General features: G+C 39.0%; 1 pseudogene across 1 annotated transcript; it reads right to left on the bottom strand.

The window, feature by feature from the left end:
• Positions 1-6,888: 6,888 nt before the first annotated feature.
• LOC147898278 (cytochrome P450 716B1-like) lies at positions 6,889-13,747 on the bottom strand (annotated as a pseudogene). Its single transcript, XR_015541527.1, has 4 exons — positions 13,588-13,747; positions 7,712-8,707; positions 7,441-7,620; positions 6,889-7,351 (listed from the first exon to the last, which is right to left on the bottom strand). The product of XR_015541527.1 is annotated as a cytochrome P450 716B1-like (transcript).
• Between the last annotated feature and the right edge of the window lie 3,458 nt (positions 13,748-17,205).

The raw sequence follows: 17,205 nt of genomic DNA, 5'->3' as shown, positions 1-17,205 counted from the left end.
CATCACCTGAAGGACACAATGATCTCCAAGTGTGTGAGTGTGTGTGTGTGTGTGTGTGTGTGTGTGTGTGTGTGTGTGTGTGTGTGTGTGTGTGTGTGTGTGTGTGTGTGTGTGTGTGTGTGTTTCCTAACTACTATTAAATACATTGATCCAAAGTTTTGAACCTCTAATCCATTTTTTATACATTTCATTATATAGACAAGATTACCACAAGGTGTAGAGGCATGTAGTTACATCCAATTTAAAGTGGAAACCACAATTGTCTTAATGTTTTTCATATTAGTCTAGCAGCAAGGGGAACATGCCTTTTATAAATGCAACCTAATCCACCTATTTTCAAAGAGCATGTCTAATATCAAAGAAAGTACCTGTCTGAATATCAATTGCATAATTTTATATGTCAATCAAAAGTTTCTTCTTTTCTTGTAACAAAAATGTTAGGCAGAGATCCTATAGTTCATATTTTTTCGGGTCATTGTTTGCTTGGGTGTAGTCCTTTTTGGTGAAGTTCAGGGAATTTTTTGTATATAGGTATTTTGCATGACCCATAACTTATGCATTGCTCAATGGAATTTGGTAAACTTTGTCTTCAAGTTGTAGTACACATTCCAAAATTGAACATGAGAGCAAAAACCTATGGAATAAGGATTTGGAACAAGACCATTAAATCATTACAAGTGCTATGTTGCATGTGAAGCATGCATCCTGAAGACTATAGGATATAGGAATTTATTCAAAAACATCAAAAAATTTGTTCTATACATACATGCAACCAAGTAATCAATCAAAAGTACACTACATGAGCTTCTCCTCAACCCAAGGACACTCCTAAATGAGAACATTAAGCATGGATTAAGGGGTCTCCAATGTTGTGCTAAAGTGATGCATACCCATTTGAGGTCCCCAGAAACAAAGGGGAAAGGCTTGGGTGCACAATGTGGAAGATGTTGTCAATTAGAAGGACCAACATGGCTCCAGCGGCGGTTAAACATAGAGCGGAATTAATGCACAATCATCCCAATCCAAGAAGTCTGTGGGCTTCAACAGAATGCAAGAAAAGGAGAAGTATGTAAGTTATTGCTACTACAATGATGACATTTTGGCACAAAAATATGAGAGTTTCTCCAAATAGAAAGGACATCTTTAAAAAGTAGACAAGATGCAAGGTTTTTGAGGAGCACATCATACACATGCTAGATGAGGCTAGATACAATGCAAGTTAGGGGTGCCTAAACCAGCCCGATGGTTGTTTGTGATTGAGCTTTAGGATAGTTTACTTGTTTCATTTCTTAAACCAGGCTTTGACTAAATGTGATTGTCGTAAACCAGCCCAGTGGATGGAACATCATGCAACCATAGGCTAGTTCAGCTCAATTGCCAGTTATGTGATTGTCCTAAACTAGAGTGGTTGAATAGACATTAGTTGTTGTCCAACCTAGTGGCATGGTTGAGCGAAAATTAATAGCAATATATTTTGCAATAGAATAGAAATATAGTGTTATTTTACTAAACCAACCCAGTGGTTGGAACATCATGCAACCGTGGCTACTCCAGCTCAATCACCAGTTATGTGATTGTCCTAAACCAGCATGGTTGAAGAGACATTAGTTGTTGATCAGCCCGGTGGTTGAAATTATTGTGTTTCTTAATACTTAAATTCATTAAATTTAATTTCCTGCTATTCGGGCTATATACCACTATTTCTAGACCACGATGGCTTGGACTTAATGTGATTGTCCTAAACCAGCCCGGTGTTGGTTCAAGACAAATAATAGTTATACTGACTGAAATTGTGAAATTCAGAAATGGAAAGCAATATATTGTTATTTGATAATTGTGAAATTCAGAAATGAAAATATATATTGTTATTTTATAATTATGAAATTCAGAAATGAAAAGAAATATACTTGTTATTGTCTAATATGTGAAGTTGAGATCGTTAGGCTAAACCATCCTGGTGGTTGAAATTGTGACAGTGTCAACCATCCCGGTGGTTGAAATTGTGACTGTTCTAAATGTGTCCTAAACTAGCCTGGTGGTTGTATCTCAAGTTTCTGGATCAGAATCCAAACATTTCAATTGGGCATAGGAGCTTTGAGCATTGTAAGTCCTAGTACGTCAGGAAACTCAAAGACATGAATGTTTGTTGTTGTAAAACACACATAGACTTTGACCTGGCCTAACAAGCTATGAATGACTTGCGATCTGGTCGTGTTGGAGCATTGCTCCATGGGGATCGATGGCCATGCCTCCCAAATGAATGCATAGTGTGTAGGCCACGTGGATCATCATGTGTTGCAAGGGAGAGCAGGTAGTTGTTGTGTCCCATGATTTCCCTTTTCTCTGCCCATGATACTCCAAAGCTCTTCACAATTGGTTCAAGACATTCCAACCGCTCAGTACACAAGCAATGCTAGCAATCATGTAGATGTTTACAATATTATAGATTTACCTGAAAGGCACTCAGTTTTTCTAGTGAAAAGCTTAGCTATGCTTTTACACTTGAAAAACTAAAATAGAGGTAAATCCACAGTTACCTTAGATTTGCATGGAATCAACATCTAAAATTATGATACGTGGCTTAAGGAGAGCTCAAATAACCCACACTGCTCCCTAGGTTGCTTGCCGTAAAGAGGCGAAGAAGCAAATAGTGCAATAGAAGTGAAATTTGGCAATATAAAATAAAGGAGGCTTGCATGGTTTCTTTTAGGAGCTTGCTTCTTGCTTGCTTCACTTTTGTAGCACTACGATTGCAATTTTGTTGGTTGCAACGTTGAATGAAAATCTCCTTCCATGATCGTTTCTATCTTTGCTTCTACCCTTGCTCCACTTTCTATTGATGCAAGTTTTGCCTTGCTGTGCATCGTACAATTGTCACACTTTTTGCATCAATCTCCCTACTTTCTTGTCTACTCAATCTCCATAGATTAAGCTTGCAAACTTGGATTCAGCTTCTCAATAGAGTAGGTAGGAAACTTGGATTCAGCTTCTCAATAGAGCATGCAAGAAACTTAAACAATCCATAGATTTACTCCCCCGGATTGAGCTTGGGAACAAAGTAGTCAAGAATCTCTGTATCGTCTTAGGTGGTCAATCATGATAGATTTGTAGTGTTAACATGAATGCCTTCCTAGTGTTCTCATAGTTGCTACTCTTATGCTCTAAATTTTTGTTTCTCTTGGCCCCTCTATAGAGCCATATATGGAGTAAGCCAGTCTATGAAAGCTAGTGCTGTAGAATTATTTAAAGTAGGAGAGTAGTTCTCGCTCTATTTTCGTGTTGGTCTTAGTCATTGAATGGTCCTCCCAAGATCCCCATCTTGACTCGAACACCTCCACCAATGAATAATAGTAGGGCTCCTTTAACGTCTTGGCTAGCATTCTACTATCACTTGTGTCATCTTTGCCTCTTCTTGTCACCAAAATTGTGTAGCATTTGCCCAATATGCTATATTTCATGCCCACTGCTTCTATGCTAGTCATGCACTGCATCGTTGTTGGTAAAACTCTTTCGGCCCGAGATGCAGGGTTATAGATAGCAGCAACAAGCCTTTGCTCACACAGGAAACACATGTCTTGGTAATGGGATTGCACTCCACCAAAATTCCAGATATTATACCAGTCCAAAAGCAAAGGAGACCTCCATAGGAAGCTGTGACTCCATCTCAAAAGCTTGCTAACCTTAGGAAAGAAATCAGGATTGGCAACAGATCATCAAAAGCAATCTCATCATTGGCCAAAATTTCCAAGCCTCTATCACACTCGCTCTGAGCTTGGCAACAAAGAGTAGAAGCTCCACATGAAACTGTCACAATGAACAAAGAAAAGCCGATACAAGTCCTGCAAAGAAAAACCTTAACCAAAGAAAAACCTCGTCCAAGGGGGATCAATTTACAACCCATTAATTAATGCACAGAGCGAGATGGGTATCTCTTGGATGCTCTCCGTTAGCAACGAAGAGGCCAAATGATTGCAGCCCTTACATAGTCGATGTTGTTGGTGCTTTCTAGATTCCTAGCCAAGACTCAATGTTCGGTGCCAGCCTCTGCACGGGCAAGAGCTGTTAGGTGAGTGATTAAAGCTAGACTTGATAGGGATAGGAGAGGGCTAAGTTGTAGTAGGTGATCAGAGCACTACTTGCCTAAGGACATGGATGTGATATGGATAAAAGCAGCACCTTAGAAAGCTTGGGTATTCCTCACTTTTTGACACTTTGAAGCGTGAAAAGAGTTTTAAGCAGACCTAATTGCACTAGCTAGGTAACGCCATTTCCATTAGTCTTCGCACATGCTTTTCCCATATTCTGTCACTAGCATCTCGTTTGAATCACATGACTCCCTTTCAATTCTAAAATTAGATCGATCAATTAGAAGGTGTGGGAGGTCCAACTATGATTGTGCTGATCATTGCATTAATTTCTCTTATATTGTTTTGTTAGCACTACCTTGCAAGGGTAGTGCTCTACCAGAAGTTTTGCAAAAAATTATCCTCCCAATAGTTTTTGGACAGCACATGACTTCAACGTTAACTACTTTCTATTCTAGTCTTTCTCTCTCCTTCCCTCTCTCTCTCTCCCTCCCCCAATCATCTCTCTCTCTCTCTCTCTCTCTCTCTCTCTCTCTCTCTCTCTCTCTCCCCCCGACACACCCCAATCAAACTCATTAACATTATCCTCCTCTATCGATATTCTCCAATGCTCCATAAAAGCTTAAAATTTTTAAATAATTAAGATAGGTACACATGTATGCACACACACACAGTTTGCACATCACTTTGCATTTGCAAGCAGTTGCATTATAGCACTCTCAAACTTTCCAATGGTTCTACACACATGCTTCCATCACAAGTGCTACAAAGTAATCATTCATTCATCTCCACAATCATTTACATTTTGTAGAATAGAAGGTCATGCTCACGAGTACTTGTACTCGCTTGATGTCTTACAAACAAAAGAGAGAATAATGTTTTTTTAAATTAAAATAATTTGTAAGTATTTTATTGAAAGGGACAAAAAACATAGATACATGATCTCAATGATAATATTTTTATGTGTGTTTAATTTTATTATTACGGCAAACAGCTTTGTTGACAAAGAAGAAAAGCTTTGCTGATCAAGTTCAACTCCATCAATTTGTGTTGTCCACTATCTACTGAACAATCTGAGAACGTCGGAATCATCCCATTCAAGGACACACGCAAATCCTCTTAGGCTCACATTGGCAAGTTTTGGGATATCATCTCTAAGGTCAAAGAAATCACCAAAAGACGATGATATTTGAATGTCGTGTAATCCTATCATAGTAATTTTATTGGCATTTGACTACGATTACGACTATTGCCATTCAAGTAATATGCCAATATCTTATCTATTCGCGAGACTTATTCTCGGTGCTAATATTCTCGGCGTTATCTCAGCACCCAGGAAAGGGCCCGTTCCCTTGGATTATAACTCTTTGGGAAAGGAAGTGTGCTGCCTCCCATAGTATGTGTGGTTATAACTTTGGGGGGTTCACCTAAAAAAATTTAGTGTACCACATGCATTCAAAAGGAGGGGTATTTTAATGCAAGTTTTTGAAAAATTTTAACAGAATTACAATAACATGAGGGATTTTTCTATTCAAGTTTTGAAGAAATTCATTAGTTCATAAAGTAAAGAGGGGTGTTTTTATTATGGGATGAATTTTAGTTGAGGGGTTTTTTAAATACCCTTTGAATGCACGTGATACATCGGGTTTCTTAATAGTGCACCCCCTGAGGGTTATAATAATTATATGTTATATACTATCATATAAATATTTTCAATTGCTCGTCCATTCAAAGTTGCTTGTTTTCAATCTGAATTCTTACAACATTCCTCTCTTTTAATGCATGTTATCGATGCAAGGGAGCAAGGAAATCCAAGATGGATGCAAGATCGAAGGATGATGACACCTTTATTCATATGTGGCAATATTGTATAGATTTCAATGAGGATCAGTTATTGTATTACCTTATTCGTGTATTTGTTGGACTTCAGCTTCCAAAGTATGAACATCACAAAATCAATAATAAATCACCACCCTGACATTTGCACGGAGGATCGGATCCGTTAAGACCCCTAGGTCACGTCTCATGTCCACCATTTTACTCCTTCGCTTTTTTTCTTAAAATTTTGATACATTACTAGGATTCAAGTTTAACTTCGAGTGAGTAGTTACGTGCTCCACCACGAAAAGGCTTCTTGCCACAAATCTAGTTCAATTAATAAATTTGAGTATTCATTTCCCCTCCGTCCTCTCCGTCTCTTCTAGCCTCTGCCCTTTGCCTTCCTTCTCTCTCCTCCTTCGCTCCCTCCCCCTCTCTACCTCCTTCCTAGCCTCTCTCACTCCTTCCCCTTGCCTCTCACTCCTTACTTCCATCGCTCACTCCTTCAACCCCTTGTCTCTCACTCCTTGCTTCCATCGCTCATAAGCTCTACCTCTCCCCTTTCCCATCTCTCCCTCACCTCTTCGGTTCCCTCCCCCTCCCTGAACTCTCCCTCCCCCTCATATATGTCGGCCGAAGTGACTCAAACGAAAGTTCTAGAATTTTGGCGATATGGAATTGTGCGAACTTTCCCGAGTCAATTAATTCGTTGCCTAGGTGTCTCTTCTTAGCCTTAGGTTATCCAGCCATCCCGCTCCCCTTCCACAACACCTAGTTTTAAATTAATTAATAGGTATTTTTCAGTGACTGGTCCCTATTGTATTTAGTTTGCTAGAGACAAGGTCTGCGAAAAGTCACGACTTCAGACCGCAGGCTGCGACACCATGTCGATCATACCATGTCGAAGATGATGATTGACTGGACAAAGCCAACGTTTCTTACTATGCAAGACAAGCTTGAATATATACAAAGACATAATGGGCGATTATTTAACAGGCAGCCTAGGTTGGCAGATTTATAACAATGAACAGCTAGTCCTATAAACACAAACAGCCGACTATCGAGCAGCTAAAACAACCCTCTAAATTCAATGCCATCATTGATTTTATTGATGAGGGAGAAAGAGGGAAGCGAGAATGTTTTGAGTCTCACTTTGTAGTCTCGTTAAGAAAAACGGGTAAGCCGTTCACAGGACGCGGCGTGGGTTCAATAGTGAAAGCCTCCATATAATTTACGGGAGCCCACTTGAACCTCTTCACGAGATGGTGCATGAACACAAGCATCACCATTTTCGCAAATCCTTTGCCCGGACAGATGCGAGAGCCTCCGCCAAACGGGATAAAGTTGTATGGCCTTGCATCACCTCCCATAAACCGAGATGGATCAAACCGTTTTGGATCCGGAAAATACTTCTCGTCCATTTGATTTTGCGATATGCTCTGGTAAATCTGCAGTGCCCTACAAAGTGTGTCAATGCTGATTCCATTCCACAACACAACATTGCAATTTGGTTCACTAATTTCAACTTATCTCTTACCTGCCAGCCACGAGGAACACGGAAACCACCATACTCAAAGTCCTTAAGGGCGATCTTGAACATACCGAACACTGGAGGTTGTAGTCTCATGCTTTCCTGGATGACACTCCATGTGTAGTTCATCTTCCCAAGTTAGCTGCATCTCCCCATTTGGTTTGGACTCCACGATTGCTATTTGTTCTGCAAAAGAGCCAAGGGAAACATACATGAGGTTGACACGTCTGTCCCTTACGTCTCTCCTGATAGATTCAATGCCGTCAGATCAGCCCACCTTTCAAGACCTCTTCGTAGTAAGATGGATTTTCAGATAAGAACTTGCAAACAAGAACTATGGTGGAGGTAATGGTATCATGACTCCCATACAAAAGTGATATTATGTGATCCAGTGTTTCCTCTCGTGTAGGAGGCTTCCCATTCTCATCCTTCTGTGCCATAAAACTGGATAGCAGATCTTGGAGCTTTGCGGCTTGGCCCGCTGCGATGTCCTTCTTCCTTTCAGATATCACCTCGTCGAACACCTTCTTCAGACCGGCGCGTGCCGTACGTGCTTTAAAATATGTAGTCCATGGAAGGTAAAGGGGTAGCGAAACTATACCGGAGATGAATGTATTGAAAAGTTTTACCAGCTTCTCTCGGCCTTCTTGGCTTTGAACGCCTGCGAGGAGAACGATGGAAACATTGAGCGTGTGCGACTGTACCAAGGTGTAGAGACTGACTCGCTCCCTGCCGAACCAGTTTTGGGCGAAGTGTTGCACTGTCAGCATGTCCACCTTGGGCACCAACTTCTGCAAGTTCTCGGGGCACAAGCAGGCCGTGATCAGACGGCGCCGATGCCGGTGTTGATCTCCAGACAAAGCAGGAAGAATACTCTCTCCAAGGAGGCTCATTGTGGACTTGGTCAAGTGGGGTGTGACAAGCTTTCCGTCGTTGGAGAAGATCAAACGATTTGCGTCGGGCCCATGGAGCACTATGGTGGGAGTAAAGAAGAGAGAAGTTCGGAACACTGGCCCGTACTTGGCGATGCGAGCTTGGATAAACTCGCATGCTTGGTTTTGTCGTAGGGAACGCAAGAAAGAAAGAGTTTCACCGAGGAAAAGAAGGCCAGGAGAAGCGGGAGGAAGGGGGGTGCGGGAGGAGCGAGGAAAGTTCTGAGTGAAGGCGAAGATGGCCGAGAGAACGAGGGTCGTGAGAGCTGCAAGGAGAGAGACAACGAAAGACGTGGTGATAGGAAGAAACTTACTCTTAAGCTGCCTCTCAAACCCAAGCTCTCATATATAGCATTTAAACAATATTCAATATTCTACAATATATTCAACATTCGCACAATATTCAACATCGTAAAGAAATTATAGCCACATGCCTACGCCATTATAGGTCCACGATTTGCCTCCGCTGCCTGCCCCCCATTCCAATCACTTAGGACGATGCTCGCCTTTGCCTGCCAAAGTAGGCCATGGGCTCATGTCCCCGTCATAGCTAGCCATGTGAGTGAGTTGTCAAAGTAGGCCATGGGCTCATGTCCCCGTCATAGCTAGCCATGTGAGTGAGTTGCATGAAATTTTTTAAAATAAAGAAAAACAACCCACGCCTTATTAGCAACATTTGCACAATATTCGATATTTGAATAGAAATTGTACCAACGTTTGCACCATATTCAATACATTTTCATAGAATAGAAATTTGGAAATGAGCACTCGTACCTTGCAAATATGTTGGAACCTTGGTGGGTGCCCTACAACCTTCATCTTGATTTTTTAAACCTTAGGTCACTATATATTTTGTTCTCTCATGTGTTTTCCAAGTATTATATTATAACCAAATATTAGTTAGATGTCAGCTTAGTCCCCTCCTCTTAGGTTGTTAATTTGCACGCATTCACATGGGTTATGAACATCTGCGAAAATAGGACTTGCTATCCACAAAATGACTGCACAAGTGCAAGTGTCACAAAATGTAGACCTGCAAGAAAAATTCCCAAGGTAGCATGGGGCCTCTTTCCAAGGCAACATGGGGCCTTTCTAGGCAACACGAGGCCATGCTCAAATGCCAAATGAGATGCAAATAGAGGATATAAAATTGCAGAAGTGAAATACCTCAATGAATGGACTTCTCGAGTTGATGAAATGCTTGGAAGAGCCTCAAACAGCTAAAGGAGATGCAAGATAGCCTCCAAATAGATGTGCAAGCTCTTCTCTTGTTGAAGAGTACTTTCGTAGCTCTTCTCTACAATGTCTTATCTTGTCATTCTCTTCTGCCTCGGGTCGCTTCTGGGCAGCAAACTCATCTTTCTCATATTATGTCAATGGTCCTTGCCTCTTTCTCTCCTCTTGCTGTCATTTGTTCTTGGCAATCCATGATAAGTTTTCGCTGATTGTGTGCTCAATAGAACTGATAATTGCAAGAGCTTTCTCCTTTTGCAAAGTATGCACTGAGAAGAAATAGGAGAGGAGAACTAAAGAGTGGTGAGAAAAGATAATGAGGAAATAGGAGAGGAGATGAGAGCTAAGTATGCGAGTAGAAGAAATAGGAGAGGAGAAGTGAACTGAGTATGCGAGTAGAAATGTGAGAGAAGAACTAAAGACGAGAAAAGCTAGCGAGGAGATAGGAGAGGAGATGAGAATTGAGCTGACCATGTGAGTAGAATTAGGAGAAGAGATCGGAAAGGAGATGAAGATAACAGTATAGAAAGGAGATGAAGATAATTATTATGCTTCAGGATATGAGACACTTTATATATAATTATTAAGGTGAAATGAAATATTTGCTATGAAGTGATTAGGATATTCACAATTTAAAAAGTAACACAACATTACACTTAAACTTACATTAAATAATGACATGAGATGACATTCTAACTTACATCAAAAAGGAGATGAAGATAACACTAAAGAAAGAGACAATATGGATGACAATGGTTTGGAATTTGTCTTGTATAATTATTGTGCTTCAGGATATGAGAGATTTGACATATAATTATTAAAGTTAGGTGAAAGATTTGCTATAAAGTGCTTAAGAGAGAGACAATATGGGTGACATTGGTTTGGAATTTGACTTGTATAATTATTAAGCTTCGGGATATATAATTATTAAAGCGAAGTGAAAGATTTGCTATAAAGTAATTGACATAGGATATTCACAATTAAAAAAGTAGCACAACATTACACTTAAAATTACATTAAATAATTACATGAGAAATAATTTAACTTACATTTAAAATAATATGAGATGACATAAGACATTAATGGCATTGAGTTCAACAGGTAAATATCATGAGAATATGAAAAATACTTCCATTAATTTCATTAATTACATTTAAAAATTCGATAAGATGACATGCAAATTTACATTTAATATGAACAATGATTTCATTAATTTTGTTAATTACATTTAAAAATTAGATAAGATAATTTTCATATAATATGAACAATGCTTTCATAAATTTCTATAGTTATATTTAAAAATTAGATAAGATGACATGCAAATTTATATTTCATAAAATTTACAAGCAAATTTACATATACAAAAATAACATCATACATGCATCACAACTCTTCTAATGCTTTGAGTGGAGACTGTGATGCTCTGGGTGTACATTTTTTTGGTTACATGTTTTCCAATGGTAGCAACTAAGTCTCAAATGGTTTCAGCCCTAAACAATTGTAGATCGTCCTCTAAATATTTGAGCTCTGAAGGTTCTTTTGATGAGACATGTGGCTTCAGGGAGAATTTTTCATTGAAGATCAACATGCAGTTATAGGTACCTCTCTCTACCCCAGCTATGCCCATCCTCCTACTCCACTACTAAATGCCTTTGGAAATTTGGTGAGTCTTTGTACTGTCCTATTTCTCTGATAGCAGATACCAACTTTTTGACCAACCTACCCATCATGACATAATAAAAAAACTTAGTGTGTCTATTGCATAAGATAAGTAACACGAAAGTAAGAACATATTATTAGAACACTTACATTTGCATTGAGCCATGAAAACCTGCAATCGAGTTGACAAACCAATAATGGTTCTCTTCAAGGTCCCAAACCACTAATGTGCACTACATGAACAATTAAGAACCACTATGATTTAACACAATATTGCCAATACAAGATGAAAAATAAGGTTTAGATGATACTTACATCTCGTGATATGCCATAAACAAGACTCACATGCCCTCTAAATGTAGAGGTTGCAACCATTTGCAAACATCGGTTGTTGTTTTTTTGCTATCACTAAGTAAAGGAGAAAGAAGAGAATATAGCATATACATATGGTTCTGTACTGATCTAGGAAACTATGAGATAACTATACTGCATCAACAAATAAATGACTATTATCTTATTAGATTTAGTCAAAATATTGAATTATCAAGCCAAGAACAAGTTAGTATCAAACTAGAGAATGTCCATCATAACATTGTCATTGACCTCTATTGCAGGAACAGAGAGGATTGAAACCTCCTCTCCACCAAATTCAAGATACTGAGGTCAATGCTGAATTATAACCCTAACATTAAAAGAGCTTTCCATTTCTTCTAATGCAGCCTCATTTCTAGAATTAAGCTTTTCTATCCTCTTTTTCTCTTTGACAACATTCATTTCACACTCCTTTGAGCCATTATCTATTTGACTTTGGGGACGGTCCACAATGATGCCCATAATAAATGCTCAAATGGCAAATATTACAAATGCATGTAAATGCAAGTCTGTATATGTTGATAGTGTGATCTCCCTTTGCATCTCAAAAATTTGACCAAGTACCAAAAAGCAATTGTAACTGACCCTCCACCACAACTGTGGCTATCTTTTTGATGCGGTACTTGACATGTTATATACTTAATTTGTTGTATCAAGTCCTATACTCTATTTGCTATGTCAAGTCATCTTGTCGAATTAATACGTTGATAGCACCTACCAACTTTGGAGCTGACCTTCCCATCATAACATATAACAAGAGTGAATGTGTGCATTGCATATGATGCATAACATGGAATTAACAACATAGTAGTCTATACTTACTCTGATGCATGGCCATGGACGGGTTCTATTAAATTGGCAAAGAAACAGTTCTTGGAAAAGATGTCCATGGACACCAAACTCCAATGTGAGTTGCATTATCAATAAAGAATAATTATTGTGTTTGACACAATTCTAGCAATGCAAGAGAAAAACTAAGTAGAGGTTTGCTGCTTACTTCTCAGAATATGCTATGATGATAACTCATGCCTCATTCATAGGAACAGGCTTCAACTATTTGCAAACATCATCTATGGTATTTGTTTGTTGCTAAGCACTTTAGAAAAAAGAGGATCGATCCTATATGAAACTCTTTGTATAAATTCAAAAAATTATGCTATAACATTACTAAAAAAAAGAACCCAAGTATTAGCTTGTTAGGTTTAATCAAAATAAGAAAGTATAAAGCCAAGGAAAAGTTTGCACCAAACCTGAGGATGGCTGTAATGACTTTGTCATTAAGCTCTTTCTTAGGATTCAAGAGGATTAAAATCGCCTCTTTACCAAATGCAAAAGTATGAGGTTGTTATCGAATTAACAACATGGCATTAAATGAACTTCCAACCTCGTGCAATATAGTCATATTTTCATGACTCATCTTACTGAGATAGTGAGCTACATTGATTCTTCTTCACTTGCTATGTCCTCCACATCCTCCTTCTAGTATAAAAATATAAAAAAGTTATGAGATTTACAAATCTCAATTAAAGCTTTGTTAAACAAGCATAGAAGTATAAAGATAAGGCTTCATACTTGATGCCATATAGTCATATTTTCATGACTCATCTTAGTGGGAGAGTTAGCTACATCTCCTTCGTCTTCAAATGAGCTTCCTGAGTCTTCCTCATCATCCTTCTACTATAAATAGTTAAAAAAGCTCCTCATCCTTCTACTATAAATAGTTAAAAAATCTATGAGATCTACACATCCCAATTAATTCAATTTTAAAAAAAGGCTTTGTTAAACAAGCATAGAAGTATAAAGATAAGGTTTCATACCTAAAGATATGTTCATCATCTCTTTAGGAGATCTTCTAAGGTAACATCACTGTTATCATATTCATCATCTTCAGTGTCAGATTCCTCACCATCAGCGACATCATGATCATTACTATATTCACCAATTCATTCATTCTCACCTTCCCCATCCACCTCTATGTCGGCATTCTTTTTATCATACTTAGTTGTGAGATGAGCTTGTGTTTCCAAGTCATTCTCACCTTCCCCATCCATCTCTATGTTGGCATTCTTTTTATCATACTTAGTTGTGAGATGAGCTTGTGTTTCCAAGTACCCCATGTAGGCAATGCTTTCAATAATATTTAAGGACAACCTTTCCTAATAAGAGCTTTAAACAAATAGCCCATCCGACACAGGTTGACTTCCCATCTTAATGGCTGCAAAAATTCAATCATACTAAGTAAGAGATTGCCAAATTTTTCCACATTGTGTCATCAGCTAAGAAGTCTTTGCATGGAACTCCCTTGTGTTCAACAAGCTTTCCAGACTCTGAAATTATCTCCACTTTGAACACTGCTCCACATTGCTTGTGAGGTTTCTATCAGTTGAGTCTTCAATTCAGCAATTTTTTCTCCTGTCATAAACACTCCATCCACTTCATCTCTCATAGCCTTGAGATGAATCTCTACACCCTCCAATGCTTTAATTCTCTCTTTAGCAATCACTGCATCAACCTGTAAATCTACATAATCTTAAGATAGCTTTGTAATTGAGTAAAAAATGCATCCTTCATTTCACTAAGCCACTTCTGCACTATTGGTAAGCACTCTTTCTGTATTGTCAACTACTTAGTGAGCTGCTAAATCTCCTCTTTCTTTTGAATTTTATACTTTTCAAACTCCTTTTTTTAATTCAACACATGTTGCTACAACTCCTTGATTGGTTCTCTTCCTGCTAGTTAACATCGATCTTTCTTTGCAATTCCTGCTTATTTTTCTATAAAGCTTGAATTTGGACTAAATGATATGTTTGCATTTCATTTTGTTGCTCTTGTAAATGTTTCAACACCTTCATGGCATGATCTACTTCTCTCATAGATACTTTCCCGAACAACCCTGCTTCACAAGCTTCTATTTGTGTCATGCTAAACCAAGGTCATTTGCAGGCCAAATACCTACCAAAAATAGGTGCCTACCTTCTCTAGTAAACCCACCTTTGTGCAGTCCTCCTCTAGCCCTTGGAACACTACCAAGGTTTTGTACACCCTCTACAATAGGTCTATATTGAATCCATATCCAATCTATATTATTATGGCCCTTAGATCTACTGGTACACTTGCACAATCTTGTTCCAACCAATTGATGATAGTCACATGGCATTTTCCTACCATTGTTTTCCACGATGGTGGCTCCCAAATACCAGGTAAGATCCTGATTGTACTACCCACATGTGTTGCCCATGTGGTAGCCCCATGTTCATTCTTTTGTTTGCTTGAATGATGGGACACATGGTTTGTCTCAACCCATCCTCCATTTGGCAAGGTCTACAATCGAGCAACCATCTTGAGAAATGATATCCCAAGAATATCTCTAGATAACTTGACCATGACCTCCTACTAAGCTCTAAAGCAAGTACTCTTTTGGCTTCAATACACATTGTCTATGAAAGGGGGCTTCAAGGGGAACTATCTAGCTCTGAGATACAAGTGCCCATGCAAGGAAGCAGACTTTGCATTAGAGGTAGTATCAGTTGGATTATTGTTCTAGTACCTTCTGTTGGATTGTTGCACCAGATGACCTAGTGTACCATTACCAGCCCATAGGAGTGTCCCTAGCACCTGTGTCTTGGAAGCAACAATTCCAGGTTTCTAGTGATGGTGCAGAGCCAGCAGTTTGTGCAAAGAGGGGGCTTCTTCATGACATTCCCTGTGGTGGCGGTCTTCAATGGTGGAGTATCACATGATGGATTCCTCCAATTGTTCTAGCAGCACACAGCTCCCTCGCATCTCTATTCCATCCAGGAGATGAGAGGGGTTGTTAGAGGTCAACATCTCCTAATGTCACCTAGAGAGAGAGAGGGCCTTGCTTGTGGGTGTGCCTGACCAATGAGTGAGGGTATTGTAGAGTGTGAGGGCCTATGATGTGGGTGTGCTAGCACCCCATGAGAGTAGGTTAGAGTGGCTGTCCAGTGCCTCATGTGCATTGCCACGTAGGTTCCAATGTAGGGTACAGAGGATTAGTCTCTTGCATATTCTTAAAAACTTCACTACCTCCAATCGGCGGTACATCCCACATACTGTGTGCCAAGCTTTTCCCAAACACCATCTTGTGCACTTCCTCAATAGTATACTTGGCCTCCTCATCTGTTGATTCCTTCTGCATATGTAGATCTCTTTTTGCCTTAGTTCTAGTTTCTTCATCAATTTTTGTCATCTCCTTTATAATTACTAAAGATCTCTTCCCATATTCAAATAATTTGTAATAAATGGACTCACTTTCGAGTGATCATTGGTACTTGTTAGAGTTTTCTTACGAACCTCTATCATCAGCCTATTATAGATTATGTTAGCCCACAAAATATTGAGTATGATATGCATTGGATTTCATGTATCCCACATTAGCAAAATACTTGTCGATTCTTTTGTACCAACTTCTGGGTGCTTGCTTTAAGCCGTAGAGACTTTTTTTAAGATGGTAAACATGATTCTCCTTTCCTAGTTTGCACCACTCACGGATGTATAGGGAAGAGCCTGAACCAATACCCACCATTAGTGTTGCACATGTTGATGGATTATCAGTAGAGACATCCAGTAGCAATGATACTTAGCCAGAAACGGATCACCAAATACTCTAGGGTTTCTATAATTTGTCCATAGAGTTGAAAGTGCCCAATAGCAAGCCCAGGCGAAAAAAATATCAAAACCTTGCCTATCATGGTGGAGCCTAAAAAGCCAAAACTACTTGCCAAAGCAAGCACTAGGAAACCTTACCCGTAGAAGTTGTTGTAGAGAAAGTAAAAAGTCATGAGTGCCAAAAGAGGTGAGCCATGGATTCCCTTGGAGCCAAAAATATGTGACAAGTCTATTTCACCCCTTCCTACAGTCATATAGCACTCTCTATGTTCACCCCTTTCTTCACTCCCTGCACTCTAACATAGAGGGAACATAGTTAGTAGTCATATTAGAACCATGAGGAGTGTGAAAGCAATGTAGAGAATCAAAGAGTGTTAATCATGTAGACGGTAAGATACATAATAACTATACAGAGCACAACTATTATGTAAAGGAAACATAAGGAACATTAAGCTACAAGAGATTGTCTAAGGAGAAACAAGGTAACATAGAGATGAACATAAGGAAGCGTAGCCATGTATCAAGCTTCTCTAAGGGGTCTCTAAGTGATTACAAAAGGGTATGTAGAGATCCACTCAAGCATAGACCTTTACATGTAAAGATTTATCAAGCAGAGATGCAATATAAGAGAGCACCTTGGAGTGCAACAAGATGTGAACGCAAGAAGAGTGTAGAAAGAGTGTGAGAAGAAGAGCATAGAGCATAGGAAGAGCATGAGAAGGAGATGGTTATTCTAGCATAAGTCAAAACCCATGTATACAAGTTCTAGTTTGCAAATGCGTAAGACAAGGAAGGGAAGAACCTGAGAGTTCATGATCAGCATTTTGATAGATGTGTTGCACAAAACATGAATAGTTGAAAGAGACGTAAGGATACAAAGAGTGGTTACATAATCAACAAAAAAGATCGTTGACATCATAGTTTCGTAAAAGGTCACAAAAAGGAC

Source organism: Dipteris shenzhenensis, chromosome 9 (genome assembly GCF_047967505.1).
Source record: "Dipteris shenzhenensis isolate YYH24624 ecotype China chromosome 9, Dip_SZ_1.0, whole genome shotgun sequence".
In the NCBI taxonomy this organism is placed as follows: domain Eukaryota; kingdom Viridiplantae; phylum Streptophyta; class Polypodiopsida; order Gleicheniales; family Dipteridaceae; genus Dipteris; species Dipteris shenzhenensis.
The sequence above is the reverse complement of the archived record's forward strand: the minus strand, read 5'-3'. Positions and strand labels throughout refer to the sequence as shown.